Source organism: Cavia porcellus, unplaced genomic scaffold (assembly GCF_034190915.1).
Source record: "Cavia porcellus strain 051 isolate PalLab524CR breed Dunkin Hartley unplaced genomic scaffold, mCavPor4.1 scaffold_15, whole genome shotgun sequence".
In the NCBI taxonomy this organism is placed as follows: Eukaryota; Metazoa; Chordata; class Mammalia; order Rodentia; family Caviidae; genus Cavia; species Cavia porcellus.
This window is the reverse complement of record NW_026947498.1, coordinates 16,569,960-16,580,660: the sequence shown is the minus strand read 5'-3', so window position 1 is coordinate 16,580,660 and position 10,701 is coordinate 16,569,960.

Sequence of the window (10,701 nt, the reverse complement as noted above, 5' to 3'; positions counted from 1 at the left end):
TGTGAGTGAGTATTAACTAAGGACTAAAACCTAGTCATGGAGTCTTTATCCTGAAGAATAATTTTATTTCGCTGCCATATACATTTGTACAAACATTCATATACACATACAGAAGTACAACTTCTTGAAAAATATCTTGTTATTTGTCTTGCAGGTAAAAATAGATTTTGTAGGCTTTGGTAGAAGTGACTCACTTGATTGTGTAGTATTCGAGGAACAGTTGAAATCTGCACATAAATTCTGCTGATAATCTTAAGAAAATCAGAAGTCTGACTTAATGTTTTATTCTGGGATTCTTAAGAGTTACTATTCTAATTTATGTGAAATTTTTAGTCTGCATTTCAAACCAATCAATTGAGAGTCATATTGATTGTGCTATAATTTACTATTTGTTGTCTTAAGTTTACATATAAAGTCTGTAAATTTTTCAAAATTAAAATCCATCTTCATGGTAACTATTGGAAATCTTCATACATATTCTTTATGTTTTTTTTTAAATCTCTCAAAAATTTTATGTTTTTGGAGACAATAATGAAATGTGTCACATTTTCAAATATTTATTGACATGGAAAAGTTAAATTCTCAGGCTTTTACCATCAATACAAATTCTTCAATTTTAAAAGATTTTATCCAAGAAAATTGATCATGAAAGAACATAATCTATACTAAAATAATTGTTGTAAAATAAATACAGGGCTTTTATAATGTCTTATATAAATAAGAGTTTAAAATAGTGCTTTTTTCTGGACAAAAGCAGTTCTCTCAATGCTAATGGATAGCACTTATGTTTAAAATTGTTTTCAATCTTTTGTGTCTATGTTCACAGATACATAAGTCACTTTGTTCCAGTATTATGCCTATCCATGTCAAGCATATGTTAACATGGCTTGCACATATCAAAGTCCAAGGTCCAGATAACCTTAACGAAGATATAGGAACCTGTTTGCACATCATTCTTTTTCATTTTCCATTCATGCTTCATACCTTATAAATTTGAATGTGTGATTTGCTAAGACATAACCTACAATTTTAACATCAGTACACATAATTCTTCTTGTCAGATGTTTCATATAATTTCAAAATATCTGGATGGTAGAGAATAGCTAACATAATTTCAATGAAATTTAACTCAAATTAAACTGGGCAAAGCTAAGGGACATTGAGCAGGCTTATCACAAATTCCTGTCTTCCCTTCCAGCATATTTTTACTTTGGATCCAAGAGGAAAACATGCTAAGAGAATCATACCTAGTAACCTCTTGTTTCTGGCATAATATTTGAACTATATATGATTTTATTTTCTATAGGAAAAATCCTTTGAGAATAGCTGACAGGCATGACACATGGGATCTTATTAGAAGATTTCAAAGACTATTTGCTGTCAAAAAATAATTTTACAAGTTCCCCAGAGAAGTATTACTACTCAACCCATACACAATACACTCAAATTGAATTATTCTTGACTTTAAGGAATTGTTAAGTGGTCAAAGCCTAGATTTTTTGTATCTTTTATTTCTTTTAATAAAAATTACTCATTGACTCTATTGGAAAGGAAAGCAATCCTTCACCATGTTATGTACAGATCATTATTAATGTAAATAAAGGAAATAAAAATAGGCTTTTTGACTACTTCAAATTTCCTCATATCTTTTATTTTTTGTGTTTTAGTGGATAAGTTCACTTAAATAAAATTAGGCCAGGAGATAAAGAAAACCCCATACTACACATTATGCTTAAAGAAAATAATGCCCTTTAAGTTAGTGCTGAAGAAATATATAGTTAATGGGTCATGTACAATCTCTTAGTTGAGAAATACATCAGAAGTTTTGAAGTATCAAATTAAGGAAAAATTTGCCTTATTCTTTCACTTTATTATTCATGAAATGGAGATTAAATTTGGAGAAACATAAAAAAGACACATTAAGCGGTGGAACTGGATAGAGAGTCCAGAAGATAAGCATCGAGATCATGTTGGTTTTCAATGGAAGTCTTGGAAAGCGATATCATCTGTTGTACCTTCAAAATGAGATGAGATCCAAAAAGAAAGAGCACTTTATTTAGGTTAGTACACAGTGGCACAGTGTGTTGGAATTTGCAAAACTGTGCAACTAGGTTAGATTTTTGGGAGGCTTATATAGGAAAAAAATCACAAAGCAGGGGTGGGAGAGGATAAGGCTGAGGGAGGATTTTGTTCCTTTATTTGGCTTGGGGCCAGAGTTCTTTGCTTAGTCAGTTGCCTTCTTGGGAATTTTTGAAGCTGGTGGTCCTCTTTTATGGGATCTTGGCAATTTGTGGTCGGCAAATTCCACGAACAACTGTCTTTCACAATGGGGAACAAAGGTTGAGACAGAGTGTAAGCAACTTGCAGAGAAATGATTCTGGCAACAATGTCTTTCACAATACAGGGTTACCAGCGTACAGAACAGAATGGCAATGCTTTTTTAGAGCACAACATCGTTATCTTCAATACAATTAAAAGCTAGAACACTATATTTCACCATTTGTAAATATCAACTTAAAATGAATTAAGATTAAGGCCTTAAACTGTGAAACTATCAAAAGAGTACATAAGCAAAATACTTTAGGACACTGTGGGTTACGAATTTTGGAGCAAGACACTGAAAGTACAGTAAACTCATAGAAAAAAAAAAGACAACAGGGGTACTTCAAAATAAATAAATTCTGTACAGTGAAAAAATAACCTAGTGTTAAGAAAACCTCCAGAATATAAGAATATGAGAAATATTCTCAGAATATGAGAAAATGAGAATATGAGAAAATATTAGCATGTATACACTTGAAAAGAGGTTGAAAAACAGATAATTAGGATTTCCAAAATCCTTATAACAAAATAAACACAAATATAATCAATTTAAAAATTAAAAATATTTCTGTATAAACATATCACAAAAAGACATACAGTTTATTAACAGGTACATAGAAATTATTCAATATCACTAATAAACAGGGAAAAGTATATCAAAACTACAGTATCATCTCACTCTACCATGATTATTATTAAAAAGTCTAAATATACATTCTAAGAAGGATCTAAAGAAAAAGAAACAGTTGCACACCTCTGATGAAAATCTAAATTAGTAGACTTATTATGTAAAGTACTACAGAGGTTTCTCAAGATATGCAAAATGACATACAATGTAATGCAATGATCCTACTTCTGGATACATATCTAAAAAGAAGTGAAACCAGTGTGGGAAGGAAACATCTAAACTCCACTGTTAATTGAAGAACTTATCACATTTTCAATACTCAGGATATTGAAGCAAGCTAAGTTTCCATCACTGCTGAATGGTTAAGGAAAATCTGTTATATGGGAGGCATTCTGACAAACAACTGTAATCTTACCACTCTTAATATTGGGTGGCTAACATAAGAGGATCCAAGTTTGAGTCCACTTTCAATAATGTAACAGTTAATAACAGTCTGTTACAAAAAACAACAACCAAAAATGGAGCTGGAAATGAAACAGAATGAAAGCCTTGGGTACAATCCTCAATAATGAAAACAAATCAATAAAAGAAGAAAGCAAAAAAACATGGTATGTTTGCATAATGCAATATAATTTTTTCAGGTTCTAAATAAAGATGAAATCCTGCCATTTATAACAATGTGAATAGGACTGGTTACTGAAGACTGCGGAAAGTAAGGAGTAGCCATGAGAAAGAATAGGCACTAAATTACAGATGGGAACAAGAAGTTTTGAGGCAGTAAAATGCACATTATACTACTGAACAAGCGTTATTCTATAAATAACTTTAAAGATAAATAAAAATTTTAGAAAGGAAAAACTAGAGGAAATGCATAAATTAAAACAAGTATAAAAAGGCTAATGCTTAGAAAAACTTAGTTTACATATATTTTAAAGGTAATGTGAAATTACAGAAAATTAGGTATATGTACTAAAGAAGAAACATGTAAATAACACTGTTTCTGAAATTATTCTACTTATGTAGTTGTTTTAAACGTATTTTATAAACTTTCACAGTTTTTAGCTCAGATATTTGCACACCAAGTGAATACATTATTAGCTTTACAATTACTTCTTATATAATAAACAAATTCAAATTAACTTCTTATCAAACCTTTGCTTCAGAGTATTACTGTAGCTTATAAAGTGATATTCTCACTTTATAAAGTGATATTCTCACTTCATAAGCTACAGTGAGAATATCACTTTATAAGCTACAGTAATACTTGCTATTCACTTATATTTACTTTGTCCTCAGGTTAGTGTGTCACAATCAATCATCTTTCCATTTTTATAGAGGCACATAGGTGCTCACTATCTGAGAAAATAGAACATGTGTCTAAAAGTATTAGATAGACTGATTAAATTTATCTTCCTAGATGAGCATGAAAATCAAAGAAATAGGCAGTAACACAGTGAAAAGAAAATTAAATCTTTGAGATAACTGAGGAAGAAAAATGGTTTTAATTATTATGGTTATATAATATCAATATTGTGGGTTAAAAGAGTTCGTTTAATTAGACATAATGCAAAAAATGACTAAATTTAGATCTAAAATCTATTAAAATTGAAATCATTGAAAACATCTTTGACATGCATGAAAACCCTACACAATAAGGTAAAATGCTTATAGTGTAGATTTTGAAAGTTTAAGCAAGCAAACTATGAACAAATGAACTCTGTGGCAATTGCTTCCTGTCAAATTAATTCAGTTGAAAGCTACATAGCAGATAAGGGAAATATATTTTTGGGTGTATCTTGGTGGACACTGAAGGTATGACTTTGAGTCCTATATATGATTCTGCCCCTTTTTCTCTCCCTGTTCCCTTATGTGTGCTCAGTAGTCATGAACTAAGCACCTTTGCTCTGCTATGCCATTACACCATATTGTTGTGTGTGGTGGAGCCAGTCCAACATCAACACCTACTGAAACTATGAGACCACTGACAAATTAGACCTCTCTTCCTTTAAGTTTTGTGTATTGATTGTCCAGGTAATGGAAAAAATTACTAATAGAAACATATCAGATCATAGTGTGTTGAAACTACAAATCAACTGAAAAGGAAACTACAAGAATTTTACAAATATGTAGATATTAAATAACACTCCCTTGAATATTCAGTAGATCACAAATAAATTACACAACTTCTAGAAACAAATGATAATGCCAGTCCAACAGGTCAAATCCTAGGGCATGATTAAAACAATCATAAGACTAAAGTCTATTGGTGAGTATACTTACATGAAAAACAAAAGTAAGCCCAAATAAATAACCTAGTGATGAACCTCAAGCTACTGGAAAAACAAGGATGATCCAAACCTAATCCTAGATCAAGGTAATAAATTATAAAAATCAGAGCAGAACTTAATAAAATTGACACCAATGCAAGTACAAAATTCAATGAAATAAACTGGTTTTTTTGAATGCTTAAGTAAAATAGACACTTTTAGCTAAACTTAACAAATGAGTAAAGAAAACAGCCCCACCAATGCAATTTGAAGTGAAAAAGATGAAATCACAACAGATATTGCCAAAATTCAGGAGATCATTAGCTACTATAAAAATTTAAACTACAAAATATTCATATAATTGAGAAGAAATGGACAGATTCCTGCAAACATGAACTACTGAAAATAAACCAACAAAACCAAAAAAACTAATCAATCAGTTAACAGACAGTGAAACTGGTTGTGTAATAAAAAAACACAAACCAAATAGGAAAAGCTGAGGAGTCAATGTATTCAACATCAAATTCTATACAAACTTCAGGGAAGACAATACTAATCCTCCTCAAACTCTAATAAATTAGAAGAGGAGTACTTCTAAACTCATTCCTGGAAACTAGCACTTCTCTGATCCCAAAACACACAAGGGCCTAATCAAAAAAAAAATTACTACAGGTCATTATCTTTAATGAAAATATATGCAAAAGGTTGCAAAGTTGAGGCATCATGATCAATAGGCTTCATGCCAGGGTTGCAAGTATGCTAGAAAATGCAAAGCAGTAAAACTATTGTCTCTTAAATATAACAAAGGATAAAAATTACTTGATCATCTCAATTGATGAAAATATTTTGATACAATTTAGTATCTACTTATTATAAAAGCCTGAATAAAATATGTATAGGAGGACATCATTTCAATATGTTAATTTCCATTTATGTCAAACCATGTTATATTTGGAAAAGTTGAAAACTTCCCCTGTAAATCAAAGAAAAAGACAATTATGTTCACTGTCACCCTTGCTGTTAAAAAAAAGCCAGGACAACTGATTAAGAGAGAGAGAGAAAAAAAGGATGTATATACGAAATAAAGAAATTGTATTGTTGTTATTTGAAGAAGACAAGATTCTTTACATTGAAAACTGAAAAATGTAAGCCAAAGTTGTCCAATAATTATTAATCAAATATAACAATATAAGAATCAGTGGTGTTCTCATATAGCAATAATGAACTCTTTGAGAAGGAAAGAAAATAACATAGTTCATGTTACCGTAACAAAAATATTAAATATTTGCTATTTAACTCAGCAAGGAAATGTATGATCTATGTAATAAAAATTACAGAAATTTTTCTGAGTTGGTATTTGCAGAAAAGGAAATAATCAATAGAGTGAAGAGACAATGTATAAACTAAGAACAAAAATTCAAGCAATTGATCTGCCAAAACAACTAACACTTAAAGTTTACAAAGAACTAAAAAAAGTCAGAGGTCCCCAAATAAAGTACCCAATCAAAATAAGGAAATTTGAAAATAATAGACAAATATTGGAAGAGGAAATACAAAGACCAATAAACACATGAAAAAGCCTTAACATATCTGGCCAATAAAATTCAGATTTAGATTCACCTAAGTCCAAAGTGAATGGCTCTCACCCAAAAATTAAAAATAAAATCAAACGATAACAAATGATGGCTCTGCTGTTGGAGAAAGCATCCTTCTACATTGCTGCAGGAAATGTAAGCTTGTGTAGACACAATAAAAATCATTTTGGAGAATCCTCAAAATCTAAAAGTAGAAATTCTAGTTGACTCAGCTATTCTCTTTTTAAATATCCTAAAAGAGTTAATGCATCATGCCACAATACATGCACATCTATTTGTATAGAAGCATAAAGCATAATAGTTACAACTTGGAAGCACTCTACATAAGAATGGATAAATAAATGCATACTCATGCACAATGAAGCATTATTCTGCAATGAAGAAGGAAACATTAAGTCTTTTGTAGGAAAATGTTTGCAGCCTGAGTCCATAATTTTAGCTGAAATAAATCAAACACACAAACTTAACTATTGCACAGCTTTTTAATAAAATAACTCCAAAATATAAATAAGAAACAAAATGTAATTTAGAGTGTAGGATGTAGGGAGATAGACCTCTTGCAAGCAGACAGAAAAGCTATAGATACATGGAAAAAGAATGAAGGAAAGGGGAAGAGTAATAAATATGGTTAAGCTATGTTACCTAAAGGTACCTATCACTTTGTTGAAAGTAAACATCATGCACTGTATATGTTGAATAAAAATAGAGATAAAATGATTTATTTCACATATATAATTTTAAATTATAACTTGTTTACTTATATCTTCTAATAAAAATGTGTACTTAGTGTAAAACATAAAAAACAATTCATTGCAGGCAGTACCTCTTATCACAGAACAATATTTTTTTATTTAAAGATAGAATTAAAAAAAGAAAGGACATAAAAAACAATGCAGTAAAAGAGTACAAATCATACAGTATTTCAAGAAAAAAAATAGAGTACGAAATCACCAGTTAATAGGTAACATATTATCTTCCCAGTAACAGTTACCCTTATTACTAAATTAAAGCATATAAAGTGGACATTCATACAGTGAAATTGGAGACAGTTACATTCAATGATCCAACAAAAGTTCAGCTATATGGTTTTCCATCCTACATTCCACACACATCCTACACACCTGCAGTTATATCACTTAGTCCACCTTGCTTTCCTCTTTTTTTTTACAGTAACATATAGACTTTTAGGGTTTTATTACTCTCACAGTTCTTATAACTTTTTTGAAGAGAATAAAAGCAAATGTGACTAAGCAAAACAGAATCAGTTAGAACAGAAGGGTGGGCATAGCACACGATGCAAAAATAGAATACCAGGTGATCAAAAGTGGTTACCATTGTGCCTCTTGCTATTTTTAAATTGAATTGTCTATATCATCAGGTATAATAGAATTGATCAAAACAGTACAGAACAAAACCAATAAAACCTACAGTGAGGACCTTACAGGACTTCAAAAAAGGGATAATAGTCAATCCATATTGGGCATCATAGTATATCTTATTGCCTTCAAAGTGGTAGCCTATACAATCAACGATACTATCAAACAAAATAGAATATATAATAATCAGACAAAACAAGATAGGGAGAGCAATACTGGGGTTCAAGTCAGGTTAACAGGACAACAAAAAAGTTACTATAATATGTCCTGTTATTTGTAATTTAGTTTTCCCTTAATTTAAAAAAATGATAGAAAATAGATTAATTTTTTTAAAAAAGGGAGGAGAATGAGATAAGAGAGGACATTGTAATAGAACAATGCAGGGCAGAACCGAGCAATTCAAGCATCATTGTGTTTCACCACCAGATAATCTAACATAGTAGTAGTCACCATAGTGCCTCTTTCCTTAAATTATTTGAGTGTAACTTCATATGCTATAATATAAGCATATCAAGACAGTGTGAAGCCTTTCAAGACAATACAAGAATTACAAGGTATTTAGTACCTGCTAATAGAAAATGAACAACAGTTTCTATATTATCTCTTTGCCTATAAATAATTTTTTATACTATAGCATATAGTGAAACATAGTAAGATGCAACATGTTAAAACCAGTGGAAACCGATGTACCACAGCTTGATGGGACTTCAAAACAAGACGATAATAAATCAGCACTAGCTTTTATGTTGTGTTGTTTTCTTCAAAATAGCTATTCGTGCTATCATAGATACTAAAATCGAACAACCCAGGTTAAAACCATTGCATTTAATGAGTGAAAACATTATATGGCTTCAAAACAATATGATGGGGGATCATGATTACCACACACTTGCATGTATTCTTATCATTTCTTACACTAGGGAAACTATTCGGTATTTAAACATGTGATTTTGATTTATTTCACTTATGAGTATGGTCTCAAGCTGCATCCATTTATTTATAAATGTCTTAATGCGGTCATTCTTTATAACTGAGTAGTACTCCATTGTATAAAAACACCACAACTTTTTTATCCATTCTTCAGTCGATGGACACTTAGGCTGTTTCCAAGATCTGGCTATTATAAATTGTGCTGCTATAAACATGGGTGCACATATATCACTGTGGTATGATGTTTTCAGTTCTTCTGGGAATATGCCAAGAAGTGGTATAGCTGGGTCATATGGGGCTTCCAGTCCTAGTTTTCTGAGAAATCTCCAGACTTCCCTCCACAATGGTTGCACTAGTCTACACTCCCACAAAGAGTGCAGGAGAGTTCCTTTTTCTCCACAGCCTCTCCAGCATTTGTTTTTGGTTTTCTTGATCTTGGCCATTCTTTCAGCAGTGAGATGAAATCGCAGTGTAGTTTTGATTTGCATTTCTCTAATTACCAATGATGATGAACATTTTTTCATATATTTATTTGCCATTTGTATTTCTTCATCTGAGAATTGTTTATTCATCTCAGATGCCCACTTTTGGATTGGGTATTTAAGTTTTGGGGGTCTGATTTTTTAAATCCTTTATGTTTTAGACAGAAGTCCATTGTCTGAGGGACAGTTCACTAAGATTTTTCCCAGTTTTTGGGTTTTATTCTCACCATGCTGGAGACTTTTTTGATGTGCAGAAACTTTTTAACAAGAGTTGATCCCAGGTATTGATTCTGGGAAGTATTTCCCATGTGGTTTGAGTCCTGTTCATGAATTCTTTACCTACTCCTATATTTTCAAGGTTTTTACCCAATTTGTCTTCCAATAGATTTAGTGTTTCTGTTTTAATATTTAGATTTTGATCCATTTAGATTTTATTTTAGTACATGGTGATAGGCATGGTCTAGTTTTAGTTTTTGGCATACGGAAAGCCAGTTTTTCCAGCACCATTTGTTAAAGAGACTGTCATTCTCCCAGTGAACATGTCTGGCCCCTTTATCAAAGATAAGGTTGTTGAGTGTGTTTGTAGTTGTGGTTGTATCTCTAATCGATTTCACTGATCTTCAGCTCTGTTTTGGTTCCAGTACCATGTTGATTTTACTATGGTTGCTTTGTAGTAGAACTTCAAGGCAGTGGTTGTGATACCTCCTGCCTTGCCTTTGCTGCTTAGAACTGTCCATGCTACTCTAGGTCTCTTCTCACTCCAGATGAATTTTAGGAGTGATTTCTAGAGTTGTATGAGGTATGTTGATGGTATTTTTATTGGGATTGCACTGAATATGCATAAAAGTTTTGGGAGAATGGCCATTTTCACAATATTTATTCTTCCTACCCATGAAGAAGCAATGTTTTTCAATTTTCTGAGATCATGTTCAATTTCATTTTTCAGTGTATTATAATTTTCCCTGTACAGGTCTTTCACTTCTTTTGTGAGAGTAATTCCTAGATATTTCCTTTTTTTTTTGGTTGCTAGAGTGAAGGATGTGGCTTCTCTTATTTCTCTTTCTTTGACTTTGTTGTTAGTGTATAGGAATTCGATTGATT